We start from the raw sequence: 19,925 nt of genomic DNA on the forward strand, positions 1-19,925 counted from the left end.
TACTGGAGTTTCAGCTTCAACATCAGTCCTTCCAGTGAACACCCAGGACTGATTTCCTTTAGGATGGACTGGTTGGATCTCCATGCAGTCCAAGGGACTCTCAAGAGTCTTCTCCAACGCCACAGTTCAAAAGCATCAATTCTTCGGCGCTCAGCTTTCTTTATATTCTAACTCTCATATCCATACATGACTACTGGAAAAACCATAGCCTTGTCAGGAATAGTGCAGGGCATTTTATTCATTATCTCAATTTATGTATTTTTTTTTTCAATTGAAGTATAGTTGATTTACAATATTGTGTTACTTTCAGATATACGGCATAGTGATTCAGTTTTTTTTTTACAGGTTATATTCCATTATAGATTATTATGGGATATTGGGTATAATTCCCTGTGCTATACAGCAAATCCTTATTGCTTATCTATTTTCTGTATAGTGGTTTGTATCTGTTAATCACACGCTCCTCATTTCACCCCACCTGCTTTGATAACCACACGTTTGTTTTTAGATTAATTAGTTTTTAGATTCCACATATAAGTGCTATCATATAGTATTTGTTTTTCTCTGTTTATTTTACTTAGCATAATATTCTTTAGGTCCATCCACATTGCTGCAAATGTTGGTATTTCATTCTTTTTTATGGAGAGTTATATTCCTTTGTTTATGTGTCATATCTTCTTAAGCCAGTCATCTGTTGATGGTGCTTGGCTGCCATCCATGTCTTGGCTGTTATAAATAGTGATACTATGAACATTGAGGAGCGTGCATCCTTTTGAATTAGAGGTGTCCCCCCCCCCCCCCCAGGTATATACACAGGAGTGGACTTGCTGGATCATATAGTAGTTTTATTTTTAATTTTTTAAGGAACCTCCATACTGTTTTCCATACTGGCTGTACCTATTTACATTTCTACCAACAGGGTACAAAGACTCCTTTTTCTACACGTTTATTATTTATAGACATTTTTGATTATAGCCCTTCTGATCACTATGAGTTGATAGCTCATTGTGCTTTTGTTTTACATTTTTCTGTTGGCTAGTGATGTTGAGCATCTTTTTATGTGCCTAGTAGCCATCTCTCTCTATATCTTCTTTGGAAAAATATCTATTCAGGTCTTCTGCCCATTTTTTGATTGGGTCTTTGTTTTTTTGATATTGAGTTGTGTGAGCTGGTTGTATATTTTGGGTGTTAACTCCTTGTTGGTTGCATCATTTGCAAGTATTTTTTCCCATTCTGTAGGTTGTCTTTTCATTTTACTAATGACTTCCGTTGCTATGCAAAAACTTAATTTTGATTAGGTCCCATTTGTTAATTTTTTCCTTTATTTCTTTTGCTTTGGGAGACTAAGAAAACATTGCTATGACTTATGTCAAAGACTGTTTCACGTATGTTCTTTTCTAAGTATTTTATGGTATCATGTCTTACATTTAGGTGTTTAAGCCATTTTGAGTTTGTTTTTGTATATGGTATGAGAGAATGTTCTAATCTCATTATTTTACATGTGGCTGTCCAGTTTTCCCAGCACCACTTATTGAAGAGATTGTCTTTTCTCCCTGTATGATCTTATCTCCTTTATGTAGATTAGCTGACCAAAGCTGAGTAGGTTATTTCTAGACTTTTCAGTGTTGAATATTACATTGGCTATAGGTTTGTCATAAATGACCTGTGTTATGTTGAGCTATGCACCCTTTATACCCACTTTAAGAAGACTGTTTATCATGAATTCATGTTGTGTTTTGTCAGATGCTTTTTCTGCAGCTATTGAGAATATATGTGGTTTCTCTGTTTCCTTTTGTTGAAATGATGTATCACATTGATTTGTGTGTGTTGAATTATCCATGTAACAGGACTTCCCTGGTGGCTCAGACGGTCGAGTGTCTGTCTACAATGCGGGAGACCTGGGTTCGGTCCCTGGGTCGGGAAGATTCCCTGGAGAAGGAAATGGCAACCCACTCCAGTATTCTTGCCTAGAAAATCCCATGGACAGAGGAGCTTGGTGCACGCTACTGTCCATGGGGTCTCAAAGAGTTGGACACGACTGAGCGACTTCCCTTTATCCATGTAACACTGGAATAAATCCAACCTGATCATGGTGTGTGATCTTTTTTATGTATTATTGGATTCTGTTTGCTAGTATTTTGTTGAGGATTTTTGCCTCTGTTTTCATCAAGGATACTGGCCTATAATAATTTTCTTGTTTTGTTAGTGACTGTCTGGTTTTGGTATCAGAGTAATGGTGGCATTGTAGAGTGAACTTGGGAGATTTCCCTCTTCTTTTCTTTTTTTTTTTTTGAATACTTTGAAAAGAATAAGTTCTTCTTTATTTGTTTGGTAGAATTTCCCACTGAAGCAGGTCCTAGACTTGTTTGAGGGGAGTTTTTTTTCCTTTTTAACGTTATTTACTTTTGGCTGTGCTGAGTCTTCATTGCTACATGCAGTTTTGCTCTAGTTGCAGTGAGCAGGGGCCACTTTCTAGTTGTGATTCATGGGCTCCTCATTGTGGTGGCTTCTCTCGTTTCAGAGCATAGAGTCTAGAGCACCCGGACTTCAGCAGCTGCAGTTCCTGAGCTCTGGAGCACAGGCTCAGCAGTTGTGGCACAGCTGTGGGCTTAGTTGTTCTGCAGCATGTGGGGTCTTCCCAGAGCAGAGATCTAATCCTTGTATCCTGCATTGACAAGTGGATTCTCTACCACTGAGCCACCAGGGAATGAAGGGAGTTTTGTTTATTACAGATTCCATTTTGCTTCTAGTGATTGGTCTGGTTAAATTCTTTTTGACTCCATCTTGGCAAGCCATATGTGTCTAGAAATTTGTCCATTTTTTCTAAGTTGTCCAATCTGTTGGCATATAACCATTCATAGTATTCTCTCTTTTTTTTTAAAATCTTTGTGGTATTGAGGTTTCCTGTCTTTGATCTTGTGTTTTATTTGGGTCCTCTCCCTGTTGATGGACATGAGTTTGAGCAAGCTCTGGTAGTTGGTGATGGACAGGAAGCCTGGGGTTGCAGAGTCGGACGCAACTGAACTGAACTGAACTACCTGTTGATAGTGTTATAGGTATTCCTTTGTACATGATTCTTTGTTTTTTCCTTACTGCCTTTTGATTCTCTCTTTTGCTTTTGCCATTTTAATTATCTGTCTTACTGTGTGTCTGTCTAGGTTCATCTTTTTGGAGACTCTCTGTGCTTCCTGTACCTGGATATCTGTTTGCTTCCTTAGTGTTGGAAATTTTTCTGCCATACTTCTTTAAAATACATTTTGATCCCCTTCTGTCTTTCTTCACCTTCTAGAACTCCTGTTATAGAAAGGTTGGCACATTTTACATTTTATTAATCTTGTATGTTGCTTTCTTTTTTTGTTTTTTATTTTTCTGTTTGTTGTTTGATTGGGTGATTTATTCTGTCTTCCAGATCATTTCTTCTATGTAATTTAACACAGCTATTCGTTGCTTCTAGAGTGCTTTTTATCTCAGAAATTCAATTATCTATTTTTGATTGGGTCTTCTTTATAGGTTCTATTGTTCTTTGTTGAAATAATCTGTGTTTAGACCAATTCTCTTTCTTAATTCATTTAGCATTCTTATTACTAACTCTTTGAATTCAGTGTCTGGTAGACCAATTATCAGGCTTCCGAGGTGGCCCAGTGATAAAGACTCTGCCTGCCAATGCCATAGATACAAGAGACAAAGGTTTGAGTCCCATGTGGTGAAGATCTCCAGAAGGAAGAACTGGCAACTGACTCCAGTATTTTTGCTTGGAAAATTCTGTGGACAGAGATGCTGGTGGGCTACAGTCCATGGGATTGCAAAGAGTCGGAGGTGACTAATCGACAAGACACTACACACAATTATCTGTTTCATTATTCTTTCAAGGAATTCTCTTCCTCTTTCAATTGGGAGAATTTCCTCTACCTTTTCATTTTATTTAACTTTCTCTGTCTCTGTGAACTGAAACGGTTATCTGTTGTGGTCCTGTAGGGGTGTTGTTATGTCGGAGCATCCCCGTGTAGACTGTCGTTGGTGCGGGGGCTGTTTTGATGTGGATATCAGGTCTCTCCTCCGGGTGTGCTGGCCGCTGTCTCCTTGTCAGGGCTTGTGGTTGATGTTGGATCTAAGGCCTGTGCAGTGTGTGACACAGGACTTCCTGTTGCTCTGCCGCTTTGCCACCCTGTCAGGGACAGGGTCTGCTCCCCAGTTGTTGGACTGGAAGCCCCGAGGTTTGGGTTCAGTCAGATTCCCTGCCCCTGAGTATGTGCCCTGCCCCAAAGGAGGGGATTGCTGGAGAAAGTGAGGCCTTCTGTGTACCCACAGAAGTCGGATGTGCCTCCTGAATAGGTATCTGTGGCTCCAGGGTCCATTCCCCCTTGTGATCATCACTGCTCTAGTGCAAGGCTGTGGCATGGACTGGGCAAGCCAGGCACTCACGTGACTGGGACTGGGGTCGAAGCATTGTGGCTGTAGGAAATGAAGTGACGATGCTGCCACCAGAGACCTGGGCTGCCGCTGTGGCAGTCTTCTCCTGGGACCTGTCTGCCCCACATCCAGTGCTGAGTTCTGGTATGGTGCGTGCGGCTGGTATACTCACGTGGCTAGGAAAGGGACCCCATTATGCTGGTCGCGTAGATTCCCAGGTGGTGCAGGAGTAAGTGCTAACAAGGGCCACCTTTCCAGTTAGACCACGCCCCAGGCCCCTACGCCATCTGTTTCCCTAAGTAAAGTCTTCTCCCAGGACCTATCTGCCCCAGATCCCCTAGGCTCTAATGTGGAGTGGGTAGGGCAGGGGTCCTCTTCCTGCTTGGGTTAGGAAATGTCGGGAGCCAGCAGCCACCAATGCAGAGGTCTCTCTGCCCTGCTTATTGGCAGGTCGCCACCACATACTCTTCATGGGTAGAATCTAGGCTACTCCAGCCCTTATGTGTGTTTCAACAATTCTCTCTGTAGCCAGGGGGCTTGTCTCCTCCATGTAAGATCCTGGGACTGGGACACCCAGTCTGTGATTCAACTTGCTTGCTCTGCTGGGTAAAAGTTCTCTCAGAACTTTCAGATCCCTCACGTCGCAGAGCTCCCAACCCTAAGCTTTTTTTCCATCGCACCTCATTAGATGAAAATCTTTCTTACAGCTTTGGTTTTATAGGTGTTCTTTTGTCAGTTTCCAGTTAGTCTTCCATGAGAATTGTCCCACATGTGGATGTATGTATTTTTGATGTGTTTGTTAGGGGAGGTGAGCTTCATGTCATCTTGATCCAGTCCCCTTATTTCACTTTATATTTATAAAATTCTTAACATTATGATTTGTTATATAATCCTTTTTACATATGAAACAGTGGCAGTTTAAGTAGGTTTAGTATCTTACCCAAGGTCAAAATACCACATTTACCCCTTTCTAGCTCTGGCATGCATTCTAAATGTCTGGCTCTGTCTGCTAAGAAAGAATGTAATCTGGTGACTATAAGTGCAGGCCCCATGAGTCCCAATTGTAGGAAATACAGTGGATTTGAGGACCAGATTATATGATGAATTGGAAAAGCCAACAAATCCAGGATGTGGGTCATAACCACAGGTTTGATTCCTGACTTGGTTTCTTCAACAAATCAGTAGCATGGAGAATAAGTGGGGGCGGGTAGTATTTCAGAGGAACTGCTCTGAGATGAAAAGAACATTAAAAAGCACAACCACCAGAATGATGTATGGACCTTGTTTAGGGGCTTGTTCCAATCAACAGAAATGTAAAGAGATACTTTTGAAGATATTTAGAGAAATATGATGGAGAAGACAATGGCAACCCACTCCAGTACTCTTGCCTGGAAAATCCCATGTGCAGAGGAGCCTGGTGGGCTGCAGTCATGGGGTCGCGAAGAGTCAGACACGACTGAGCGACTTCACTTTCACTTTTCACTTTCATGCATTGGAGAAGGAAATGGCAACCCACTCCAGTGTTCTTGCCTGGAGAATCCCGGGGAGGGCGGAGCCTGGTGGGCTGCTGTCTATGGGGTCACACAGAGTCAGACACGACTGAAGCGACTTAGCAGCGGCAGTGGCAGCAGCAGAGAAATATGATGGTTGATTGGGTATTAGATGATATTAAGGAATTACTGTTAGTGTGGTGATGACATTGAAGTTATACAAGAGAATATCAGTATTTTGTATAGATATATGCCAGGTATATATTTAGTGAAATGACTTAAAGTCTAGAATTTGCTTTTATTTTATTCCACAATTAAAAAAAAAAAAGGAAAGGAAAAGGAGGAGAGATGAAGCAAATGAGGCAAATCTTGATGCCGTTATTGAATCTGGGTAACCTGTATGAGTGTTTTATATCATAGTGAATCTTTTAAGTCTATGTCTTTACTTTGTGTTTCCACTTTCAGTGTTTCCCTTACAGGAACTTTCTGTTATTTTCCTATGCCATCTAGTGGCAAAATAATGTAATTTGTCTGCTTCTTTAAATTAAGAGCCATACCTTAGAAAACATTTAATATCTGTGAGAGAATTCTGTCTGTATCTGCTTTCTTGGGCAGCATTTTATCCAGAAGAAGAAAGAGGACATGGTTTAACAATATCCTGGCAGCTCTTTTTTTAAAATTTGAATGAACTGTATGTTTTAGAGCATGATAGTGAAGTGAGTGAAAGTTGCTCAGTCATGTCTGACTCTTTGTAACCCTAAATTCTCCAGGCCAGCATACTGGAGTGGGTAGCCGTTCCCTTCTCCAGGGGATTTTTCCAACCTAGGGATCGAACCCAGGTCTCCCACATTGCAAGTGGATTCTTTACCAGCTGAGCCACCAGGGAAACCTTTATAGCTTCAGATCAAAATTGAGCAGTACAGAGTTCCCATATATCCCCTGGCCCGAGACATGCATAGCCTCCCCTACTATCAATATCCCTCACCTGAATGGTGTATTAGTTACAAACATTGAAACTACCTTGACACATTATGTTCACACAAAGTCCATAATTTACATTGGGGTTCACTCTTGGCGTTGTGCATTCTGTGTGTTTTGACAAATGTATAATTACATGAATCCATTTTTACAGAATGACACAGAACAGTTTCTCTGCCCTAAAAATCCTCTGTCTTCTACCTGTTCGTCCCTCCTTCGCTCTTAAGTTCTCTAAACCGCTAATCCTTTTGCTGTCTATTTTGCCTTTTCCGAAGTGTATACATTTGTGATCATAACACATGTGGCTTTTTCAAATTGGCTTCTTTCACTTAGTAATATGCATTTTCCTCAATGTCTTTTCTTTGCTTGATGGCTCATTTCTTTTTTGCATGGAAGAGTATTCCATTATTTGGATGTACCACAATTGATCCATTCATCTATCCTAATTGCTTCCAAGTTTTAGAAATTATGAATAAATATGCTATAAACTTCAGTGTTTAGGATTTTATATGGACATAATTTCTTAACTCCTTTAGGTAAATACCAAGGAGAGTGATTGCTAGATTGTATGGTAAGAGTATCTTTAGTTTTCTAAGAAACTACCCTGTCAGCTTTCTAAAATCAGCTTATAATGGCAAAGTAAAACATAGATTGAAGACACTGACAGTGTGACGCAAAGTGTTCAGATTGAGTTTCTGTCTCTGCAACTAAGAGATCTAATTTGTATAGTTTTGGAGCATCTCTGCATTTGTTTGCTTCTCATTTTCTAAGCTAGGAAAGAGCATAACAAAGTATTTTATTGTTGTTGTTGGGTTTTGTTTTATTTTTTTAAGTCAGATTGGGGAACAACCAAATTTCTAATGGACTGTCAAACGGTAATGTGTCAATAAATTAACCTTTCCAAAGGGAAAGACACAAAGTTTCTTTTTAAAACAGATCTGTATTTAAACAAGAGACACAGTAAATCAATAATTATTTTTAAATGTATATACCATAAAACCACTGCCACAATCAGCATATAGAATATTTCCATCATCCCTGAAAGATGCTTCATGTTCCTTCACAGTCTGTCCACTCTGCTAATTTGCTCTTTGTCACCATAGATTATTTTGCTTTTTTTAAATTGTTATTTTATTTAAGTGGATCATGTACTATATACTCATTTGTGTGTGGGTTCTTTCACATGCATAATGATTTTAAAAGGACCCATGTTGTTGTTTTATGAGCTCATTGCTAAAAAGAATCCTACTGTATGGATGTATTGTTTGTTTAACCATTCATTCACCTGTTGATGGACTTATGTATTATTTCCAGGTTTTAGCTATTTTGAGTAAAGTTGTTATGAACATTGAGTACATGTGATTGTGTGAACATAGGTTTTCATTTCTCTTGTTTAAGTATCTAACAGTGGAATCACTGGGTTGTGGTAGACTTATATTCATTTTTAAAGCAATTGTTAGGCAGTTTTCCAAAGTGGTTGTATCATTTCACATTTCTTTCAGGGTTGTACAAGAGTTCTAGCTGCCTCACATCCTTGTCAACACACAATGTCTATAATTTTAGCCATTTTGATGGGTATCTAGTGGAAGCTCATTGTGCTTTTAATTTGCACTTCCCTGATGACTAATGATGTTGAGCATCTTTATAAGTGCCTTTTGGCCTTTCATATGCCTTTTGTGAAGTGACTATCAGAATTTTTGTCCTTTCTCGACTGGATTGTTTGCTTTCTTATTGAATTGTGTATTCTTAATGTGTACTTATGTACTCTAAATAAAAGTCTTCTGTAAAATAACATGTTGCAAACACTTTAATATTGTGACTTACCTGGCAACTATTTAAGAGATATTTGAGCCTACTGAAAGATATTATAGGGGAAGGGGGAAAAATCAACTTTTTCCTCTATCCTAGGTTTTCTGACTGAGGCCCTAAGAATTAGACTGAAAAGAAAGATTAAAACAAGAGTAAAACACAAAGTGTTTAACATGCTCATTGTGTATACACACAGGAGAACTCAGTGAGATTAGTACCTCAGAGGAGTCATTAGAAATTGAGCTTATAAATAGCATCTTGACAAGGAACAGTAGATTTGTAGAGAAGGGACTTGACAAAGGAAAAAGTTTAGGAATGAAAATAGGGGCTGTATTAACAAGGTCTGTCTTGTAGAGTCTGGTGCTATCTCCGCTGATGGGAGTCTACAATTATCTCTGGTGATTAAGAATTGTCCTATTAATCCAGATGGAAGGGGGAGGGCAAACATTTTCCTATATGTGCATGCTCAGTCACGTCAGACTCTTTGTGGCCCTTTGGACTGTAGCCCTCAAGGCTCCTCTCTTCACGGGATTTCCCAGGCAAGAATACTGGAGTGGGTTGCCATTTCCTCCTCTAGGGGATCTTTCCTACCCAAGAATCAAGCCCGAATCTCCTGAATTGCAGTCGAATTCTTTACTGCCGAGCCATCAGGGAGACCCTTTCTTGTGTGTGCCTCTTCACAATTTCCTTTGTTTCACAATGATCCTTATGTCAAAGTAGCATGGATTGGGTTGGCATATCTGATCTATAATACCATAATAGATTTTATATATTTTTTAAGTCAAGCAATAATAATAAACATTTTGCGTGATCACCATGTGCTTTACATGATACCTCATTTAATCCTTTAATACACAGTAACAGCTGTATATTGTTAACACTCTTTTGTTTTCTCCAATTTACTGGTAAGAAAATGCAGTCTTGGAGGGTTTGGTGATTTTCTTTAGTCACATTTTCAGTGTCTTCAATCATTGTACTGTATATTCCTAAGCAAAATTATTGATAACTCAATAAATATATTTTACTGAGAGTCTAAGATTTGAATATAAATATATAGATACATATACAGATATACGTGTACTTTTTTCCTAGGCAACCTGAAAGATAACACATGAGACACAGTTCAGGTTCTAAAAGAAAGCCTGAGAACAGACATTACACATGTGCCATAGAAATTGTGATAAGGAGGAGGAGAGAGGTCAGAGGGAGAATAGAGGAAGGAAAGATTACTTAGAATCTGAGAACATTCATTAGATGTTCAGTCTAAGGTATGTCTCGTCAGATATAACAATTACCACAAACTTGATTGTATTATAGTGACAGTTACTCTCACAGTTCTAGGGTCCAGAATCCAAGATCAGGATCCACTGAGTCAAAATTAAGCTACCACCAGGACTACAGTCTCCCCAACCCCCTGGAGAGAGTCCATTTCTAGCCTCTTCCAGCTTCTGATACCTGCTGTTACTCCTTGTCTTATGGCCACATCACCCTAATCTTCATGGCCGGCATCTCCAAATAAGTCTCTGATCCATCTTTACATGGCCTTCTCTGTGTGTGTATAATCTACCTCTGCCTCCTCTTATAAGGACACCTGTGATTAAATTTAGGGCCCACCTGGATAATCCAAAATTGTCTCCCCATCTCAAGATCCTTAATTGAATCACATCTGCAAGGATATAAGGATGTGTATCACCTTCTAAAGTACCATTCACAGATATCAAGGATTGGGTGCAGATGTCTTTGGGAAGGTCGTTTTTGAGCCAAGCATAGCAGGATTATGGAGTAGATCATCTCCAACAGAGGAAAGAACTTGATTGAAAGCAAGTGAAAGGAAACTCATTGAAGATAATTAGAGAGTGGCAGGAGGGCCTGCGCTCTTGCATCACTGTATGAGACAGCAGGATGGGGGAGAGAAGGCTCAGGGGAGTAAGGGCCTTGAATGCCAGGTTGGACTGTGAGGTACATTCCATGGACTGAGGGGAGTCTCTGGAGATTTAATAACAAGCTGGTTATGTAAAAAAAAAAAAACACATCGGCATTATCATTTGACTGCATCCCCATTTCTGTCATGATCTTCCTACACACTGCTCTTTCTCACCTTTTCATCACTGTATTATACTTTTTAAATGGGAGGGAGACGGGGAAAAGGCCATGATTCATTAGCCAAAGTTAAGCCACTCAGTGTTTTTCCCTAGGATTTTTGAAACTGCCACCAGAGAAAGCTCTCAGTCGCTCTACGGTGGTGAAATTGGGAAGTCTCAATGTGTATTGTTTCATGTGGAGAAAAGTGGGCTGAGATTGTGTGGGAAAGTAGATAAAGCGGAACCCTGAGGAGGATTAAGTTTCTGGTTTCAATGTTACCCTTGAGTCTGGCTGCACCAGTTACCTTCTCATGGTGACATGAGCCTTCTAAGAAATTTCTTTTTCCCCTAAAGTGTTCAGATTGAGTTTCTGTCTCTGCAACTAAGAGATCTGATTTGTACAGTTTTGGAGCACCTCTGCACTTGTTTGCTTCTCATTTTCTAAGCCAGGAAAGAGCATAACAAAGTATTTTATTGTTGTTGTTGGGTTTTATTTATTTATTTTTTTCAGTCAGATTGGGGAACAACCAAATTTCTAGTGGACTGTCAAACGGGTAATGTGTCAATAAATTAACCTTTCCAAAGGGAAAGACACAAAGTTTCTTTTTAAAGCAGATCTGTATTTAAACAAAGGACACTGAGGAAGCTTTATAAGTGCTAAGAAATGAAGCCAATGATACTGTGTCGTCACCGCATCAGGGAAGTTGTTGTTGTTTAGTTGCTAGGTTGTGTCCAACTCCTGTGATCCTGTGGACTGCAGCACGCCAGGCTTACCTGTCCTTCACTGTCTCCTGGGGTTTGCTCAAACTCCTGTCCATTGAGTTGGTGATGCCATCCAATCGTCTCATCCTCCATCACCCCCTTCTCCATTTGCCCTCAATCTTGCCCACATCAGGGTTTTTCCAGTTAGTCGGCTCTTTGAATCAGGTATTGGAGCTTCATTTTCAGCATCAGTCCTCCCAGTGAGTATTCAGGGTTGATTTCCTTTAGGATTGACTGGTTTGATCTCCTTGCAGTCCAAGGGACTCTCAAGAGTCTTCTTCAGCATCACAGTTCGAAAGCATCAATTCTTCGGTGCTCCGCCTTCTGTGTGGTCCAACTCTCACATCTCTACGTGACTACCTAACCCATAGATCTAAAAGATAATAGATGTTTAGGCTACCCCTGCAACCTAGCATTAAGGGGTATGCATTACATGGGTGCTTCCGCTCTGGTCCAGCCTAGTCTTAAAATGTGTGAATCCATTTGCTTCTCGTGCCTGGTTATTGTCTTCACCTCTCCACCCATTAACTCTGTCATTTCTGTTTCTGGCTTTTTCTTGCATCGTTTCTGTTTCACACTTGACTACCCTGTGAGTCATAGCTATCAGCTGCCTTGATTTCACGCTTTGAGCTCACTATGTTTTTTTTCCCTACATTTGCCCTATCCTATCTGTATGTGTCAGATCTTAGAGTCAGGGCCCTCAAATAAGATACTGCTGACCTGAGCATCTTTGAGTCTTAGGATAATGGGTTAAGTTCTTCTTTCCAAACTTTCCTATTCCAGGACCATTGCAATAGACTTTTTTTTTAAGTTGAACTGTATTTGACATACACTACTGTGTTAGTTTCAATTATATTACATTATGATTTGACATATGTATACATTGTGAAATGATCACAACAACACATAGTAACCATCTGTCCCCATACAACATTATTACAATGTTATTGACCATATTCCTTATGTTGTCCATGACATCCTCATGATTTATTTACTGCATTACTGCAGGTTTGTTCCTCTTCATCCCCTTTATCTATCCTCTTCTCCCTTCTGGGAGTTCTTTGTATCTGTAGAACTGTTTTTATTTTGCTCATTTGTTTTTGTTTTTTTTTTAGATTCCATATATAGGTGGGGTGTTTGTATTTCTCAGTCTGATCCCATGGACTGTACCCTCTGTCCGTGGAATTTTCCAGGCTAGAATACTGAAAGGGATTGCCATTCCCTTCTCCAGGGGATCTTCCTGACCCAGGGATCGAACCCAGATATCCTGCCTTGTAGGCATATTCTTTACCATCTGAGCCACCAGGAAAAACCCTCATTTAGTATAATGCCCTCTAGATCCACTCATGTTGTTATAAATGACAAGATTTTATTTATTTTTTTATTACTGAGTATATTCTACTGTGTGTGTGTGTGTGTGTATTCACACATACCACATCTTGTTTTTCCATTTATCTATCAGTTCAGTTCAGTTCAGTCATGCCCAACTCTTTGCAACCCCATGGACTGCAGCACACCAGGCCTCCCTGTTTGTCACCAACTCCCAGAGTTTACTCAAACTCATGTCCATTGACTCGGTGATGCCATCCAACCATCTCATCCTCTGTCATCTCCTTCCCCTCCTGCCTTCAGTCTTTCCCAGCATCAGGGTCTTTTCAGATGAGTCAGTTCTTCACATCAGGTGGCTAAAGTATTGGAGTTTCAGCTTCAGCACCAGTCCTTCCAATGAATTCAGTACTGATTTCCTTCAGGATGGACTGGTTGGAGCTCCTTGCTGTCCAAGGGACTCTCAAGAGTCTTCTCCAACACCACAGTTCAAAAGCATCAACTCTCTGGTGCTCAGCTTTCTTCACAGTCCAACTCTCACATCCATACGTGACTACTGGAAAAACCATAGCCTTGATTAGACGGACCTTTGTTGGCAAAGTAGTGTCTCTGCTTTTTAATATGCTGTCTAGGTTAGTCATAACTTTCCTTCCAAGGAGCAAGTGTCTTTTAATTTCATGGCTGCAGTCACCATCTGCAGTGATTTTGGAGCCCAGAAAAACTAAGTCTGTCAATGTTTCCCCATCTATTTGCCGTGAAGTGATGGGACCAGATGCCATGACCTTAGTTTTCTGAATGTTGAGCTTTAAGCCAACTTTTTCACTCTCCTGTCTCACTTTCATCAAGAGGCTCTTTAGTTCTTCTTCACTTACTGCCATAAGGGTGGTGTCATCTGCACATCTGAGGTTTATCTATCAGTGGACACTTATCTTGGCCATTGGTAAATAATGATGCAGTGAACATTGGAGTACATATATCTTTTCAAATTAGTGCATTTGTTTATTTCGGGTAAATACTCATAGGTGAAATTGCTTGACAGTAACAACAATACCCACTACTTTGACTTGCAGCTTCAGTTTTGGGGCTTCCCAGGTGGCTCAGTGATAGGAGGTGCAGGTTTGATCCCTCTGTTGGGAAAATCTCCTGGAGGAGGAAATGGCAACTCACTCCAGTATTCTTGCCTGGGAAATCCCATGGAGAGAGGAGCCTGGCAGGCTAGTCCATGGGGTCCCAAAGAGTCAGACACAACTTAGGGACTAAGCATGCACACATATGTGAACATGGTAAGTAGTCCTATTTTTCATTTTTAAAAGAACCTCCTAATGTCTTCCATGGTGGCTGTGCTAATTTACAATCCCACCAGTGGTGCACCAGGGTTCCTTGTGAGAGCTGTTTTGACAGGTCCAGTAAACGTTTTACAGACTAACAGTGAGCTTTTTCTCATCTCTGCCAAGAGTGGCATCTAGTGGTGATTCTGTAGAACTGCAATTTTTCAGCTTTACATTAACAGCAAAAGATACTGCTTGTTATTTTACCAGCAGTTTTGCATTTATTACATAACATTTCGGTATATGTATACCAGGCATTCATCTACCTGGGAACAGAAGTGACTTCATGAAGTTAGCTGTCCAGAAATGATACAGGCCCTGTAGATGTTCCATTGTACAACTGGGACTCCTGTTTAATCCCTGATAGTATTTCAGGTTTATTTTCTTTTCCTAATATTGGACCTAATCTGGACAATAAGTCTCAGACAGTGAGCATTACCCCTACTGCTGAATCTTGACATCTCTGGGCATTGTTGGGTATCTTTTACCTTTTCCCTACAATAATTGTTTCCTCAGGCTACCTTACAATAAAGTAGCACAAACTAAGTAGCTTAAACAACAAAAATGTATTACCGAACAGTTAAGGACACTAGAAGTCCGGGATAAAGGTGTTGGCAAGGTTGGTTTCTTCTGAGGGCTCTGAGGCAGAATCTGTCCCGTGCTGGTCTCCCAGCTTCTGGTGATTAGCTGACAGTCTTTGGTGTTTCTTGACTCACAGAAGCATCACCCTGACCTCTGCCTTCACCTCCAGGTGCCATTCTTCCTGTGTGCTACTCGTCTCCACATTTACCCTTTTCATTTGGATGCCATTGGTTTTGGATTAGGGCCCACCCTAATACCCGTCAGAGATGCTCAGAGGGCTCAAATATACCTAGTGCCCACCATGACCCAGAGACTCCACAGAGACTAAGACAGAACGGTATTTGGGTGTCTCCTGAGGAGGTCAGCTGTAGGTCACCTGTAGGTCAGCAGTGGACTGCTGCAGGGGCAGGGGCTCTGGGTGCAGTAGACCAGGGTGTGGCATAAGCCCTCTTGGAGGAGGGGGCCATTTACCCCACCCTAGAACTGCCAGAACTCACACAGGACTGGGGCAACAGACTCTTGGAGGAAACAAACAGAAATTTGTGTGCACCAGCACCCAGGAGAAAGGAGCAGTGATCCCACAAGAAACTGACCCAGACTTGCCTGTGAGTGTCCAAGAGTCTTGAGTGGAGGTGTGGGTGGGTGGTGGCCTGCTGCAGGGTTGGGGGCACTGATGTAGCAGTGCATGTATGGGACCTTTTGAAGGTCGCCATTATCTTCATTACCCCCACCATAGTTTGGCCTCAGGTCAAATAACAGGGAGGGAACACATCCCCGCCCATCAACAGAAAATTGGATTAAAGATTTGCTGAGCATGGCCCAGCCCATCAGAAAAAGCCAGTTTCCTCCTTAGTCAGACTCTCCCTTAAGGAAGCTTCCATAGGTCTCTTACCTTTTCCATCACAGGGCAGACAGAATGAAAACCACAATCACAATCTGATCACATGGACCACAGCCTTGGCTAACTCAATGAAATTATGAGCCATGCCATGTAGGGCCACCCAAGACAGATGGGTCATGGTGGAGAGTTCTGACAAAACATGGTCCACTAGAGAAAGGAATGACAAACCACTTCAGTATTCTTGCCTTGAGAACCCCATGAATAGTATGAAAAGGCAAAAAGATAGGACACTGAAAGATGAACTCCCCAGGTTGGTAGATGCCCAATATGCTACTGGAGATCAGTGGAGAAATAACTCCAGAAAGAATGAAGGGATGGCGCCAAAGCAAAAACAACACCTGGTTGTTGATGTGACTTGTGATGGAAGTAAAGTCCAATGCTGTAAAGAGCAATACTGCATAGGAACTGGGAATGTTAGGTCCATGAATCAAGGCAAATTGGAAGTGGTCAAACAGGAGATGGCAAGAGTGAACATCAACATTTTAGGAATCAGTGAACTAAAATGGACTGGAATGGGTGAATTTAACTCAGATGACCATTATATCTACTACTATGGGCAAGAATCGCTTAGAAGAAATGGAATAGCCATCATAGTCAACAAGAGTCCAAAATGCAGTACTTGGATGTACTCTCAAAAATGACGGAATGATCTCTGTTTGTTTTCAAGGCAAACCATTCAATACTACAGTAATCCAAGTCTATGCCCCAACCAGTAATGCTGAAGAAGCTGAAGTTGAACGGTTCTATGAACCTACAAGACCTTCTAGAACTAACACCCAAAAAAGAAGTCCTTTTCATTATAGGGGACTGGAATGCAAAAGCAGGAAGTCTAGAGATACCTGGAGTAACAGGCAAATTTGGCCTAGCAGTACAGAACGAAGCAGGGGAAAGGCTAATAGAGTTTTGCCAAGAGAACCTACTGGTCATAGCAAACACCCTCTTCCAACAACACAAAAGAAGACTCTACACATGGACATCACCAGATGGTCAGTGCCAAAATCAGATTGATTATATTCTTTGCAACCAAAGATGGAGAAGCTGTATATAGTCAGGAAAATCAAGACTGAGAGCTGACTGTGGCTCAGATCATGAACTCCTTATTGCCAAATTGAGACTTAAATTGAAGAAAGTAGGGAAAACCACTAGACCATTCAGGTATGACCTAAATCAAATCCATTACAGTGGAAGTGAGAAACAGATTCAAGGGATTAGATCTGATAGACAGAGTGCCTGAAGAACTGTGGATGGAGGTTCATGACTTTGTACAGGTGCAGTGATCAAGACCATCCCCAAGAAAAAGAAATGCAAAAAGGCAAAATGGTTGTCCGAGGAGACCTTAGAAATAGCTGTGAAAAGAAGAGAAGCAAAAAGCAAAGAAGAAAAGGAAAGATATTTCCATTTGAATGCAGAGTTCCAAAGAATAGAAAGGACAGATAAGAAAGCCTTTCTCAGTGATCAATGCAAAGAAATAGAGGAAACAATAGAATGGGAAAGACTAGAGATCTCATCAAGAAAATCAGAGAAACCAAGGGAACATTTCAGGCAAAGATGGGCACAATGAAGGACAGAAATGGTATGGACCTAACAGAAGCAGAAGATATTAAGAAGAGGTGGCAAGAATAGACAGAAGAATTATGCAAAAAAGATCTTCACGACCCAGATAATCATGATGGTGTGATCACTCACCTAGAGCCAGACATCCTGGAATGTGAAATCAGGTGGGCCTTAGAAAGCATCACTACGAATAAAGCTAGTGGAGGTGGTGAAATTCCAGTTAAGCTATTTCAATTCTAAAAGAGGATGCTGTGAAAGTGCTGCACTCAATATGCCAGCAAATTTGGAAAACTGAGCACTGGCCATAGGACTTGGAAAGGTCAGTTTTCACTCCAATCCCAAAGAAAGGCAATGTCAAAGAATGCTCAAACTACTGCACAATTGCACTCGTCTCACATGATAGCAAAGTAATGCTGTAAATTCTCCAAACCAGGCTTCAATAGTACGTGAACCGAGAACTTCCATGTGTTCAAGCTGTATTTAGAAAAGCCAGAGGAACCACAGATCAAATTTCCAACATCCATTGGATCATCAAAAAAGCAAGATAATTCCAGAAAAACATCTACTTCTGCTTTATTGGCTATGCCAAAGCCTTTGACTGTGTAGAACACAACAAACTGTGGAAAATTCTTCAAGAGATGGGAATACCAGACCACCTGATGTGCCTCCTGAAAAATCTGTATGCAGGTCAGAAAGCAACAGTTAGAACTGGACATAGAGCAATAGACTGGTTCTAAATTGGACAGGGAGCACATCAAGGCTGCATATTGTCACCCTGCTTATTTAACTTATATGCAAAGAACATCATGAGAAATGCTGGACTGGGTGAAGCACAAGCTGGAATCAGGATTGCCGGGAGAAATATCAATAACCTTTGATATGCAGATGACACCACCCTTATGGCCGAAAGCAAAGAAGAACTAAAGAGCCTGTTGATGAAAGAGAAAGAGGAGAGTGAAAAAGTTGGCTTAAAGCTGAGCATTACGAAAAGTAAGATCATGGCATCTGGTTCCATCACTTCATGGCAAATAGATGGGGAAACCGTGGAAACAGTGTCAGACTTTGTTTTTTGGGCTCCAAAATCACTGCAGATGGTGACTGCAGCCATGAAATTAAAAGACACTCACTTCTTGGAAGAAAAGCTATGACCAACCTAGATAGCATATTAAAAAGCAGAGACATTACTTTGCCAACAAAGGTCCATCTAGTCAAAGCTATGGTTTTTCCAGTAGTCGTGTATAGATGTGAGAGTTGGACCGTGAAGAAAGCTGAGCGCCAAAGAATAGATGCTTTTGAACTGTGGTGTTGGAGAAGACGCTTGAGAGTCCCTTGGACTGCAAGGAGAGCCAACCAGTTCATCCTAAAGGAAATTAGTCCTGAATAATCATTGGGAGGACTGATGCTGAAGCTGAAACTCCAATACTTTAGCCACCTGATGTGAATAACTGACTGACTCATTAGAAAAGACCCTGATGCTGAGAAAGATTGACAGCAGGAGGAGAAGGGGCCGACTGAGGATGAGATGGTTGGATGGCATCACTGAGTCAATGGACATGAGTTTGAGTAAACTCGAGGAGTTGGTGAGGGACAAGGAGGCCTGGCATGCTGCGGTTCATGGTGTTGCAAAGAGTCAGACACGACTGAGCGACTGAACTGAGCTCATTAATTATAGCTGCAGTGAAAAAAATGAAAGTGTTAGTTGCTCAGTGCTGTTTCTCTGTGACCCCGTGGATCATAGCCCACCAGGCTGTTCTGTCCGTGGAATTCTCTAGGCAAGGATACTGGAGTGGGTGGCCTTACCCTCCTCCATGGGATCTTCCCAACCCAGGGATTGAACCCAGGTCTCCCACATTGCAGGTGGATTCTTTTCTGTCTGAGCCACCAGGGAAGCCCGCATCTGCAGTGAACCTATTTCTAAATAAGGTCAATTTCTGAGGTGCTCTCAACATAACAAGTAAGGGAGGGAGACAAGTGTCAAAGTTCAACCCATCACAACCACCCGTTTCATTGTTTATCCGGATTTTATTTTTGCCATATAGTCAGGCCTAGAAAGAATCTGCCTGCAATGCAGGAAACCTGGGTTTGATCCTCAGGTCTGGAAGATCCCCTGGACAAGGCAATGGCTACCCACCCAGTATTCTTGCCTGGAAAATTCCATGGACAGAGGAGCCTGGGGGGCTACAGTCCATGGACTCACAAATTGTTGGAGACGACTGAGTAACTAACACTTTCACTTTAAGCTATGAAATTGCTTTAGCCAATAAAATGTGAGTAGAAGTGATGGGTATACACCTAAGGAGAAAATTTTAAGAATTTTTTCCTTTTGCTGTGAATCTGGCAGTACTGCAGAAAGAATCTGTTTCATCGTCTTATGTCTCAGAGTCACAGTGACATGGAACAGAGTAGCACGTGACCTCCAGCGGATGTGTAGCATGAAAAAAAAATAAACCTTTTATTATTTTAAGCAACGGAGACTTTGGGGTCCTATGTTACTGAAGTGTTAACTTAAGGAAACTGATACCATAAGTTCACTCCTAATGTGTGGAATTTTCTCATTCGTTCATGAGATATTTTATAAAAGCTTGCTCTGGCTAGTCAAAGCTATGGTTTTTCCAGTAGCCATGTATGGATGTGAGAGTTGGACCATAAAGAAGGCTGATCGCTGGGAAATTGATGCTTTTGAATTGTGTTGCTGGAAAAGACT

General features: G+C 41.2%; 1 protein-coding gene across 2 annotated transcripts in view; it reads left to right on the forward strand.

The window, feature by feature from the left end:
* Positions 1-19,925, forward strand: part of KYAT3 (kynurenine aminotransferase 3) — a 73,786-nt gene that overhangs the window by 8,101 nt on the left and 45,760 nt on the right. The window lies entirely within an intron of this gene.

Source organism: Cervus elaphus, chromosome 20 (genome assembly GCF_910594005.1).
Source record: "Cervus elaphus chromosome 20, mCerEla1.1, whole genome shotgun sequence".
In the NCBI taxonomy this organism is placed as follows: Eukaryota; Metazoa; Chordata; class Mammalia; order Artiodactyla; family Cervidae; genus Cervus; species Cervus elaphus.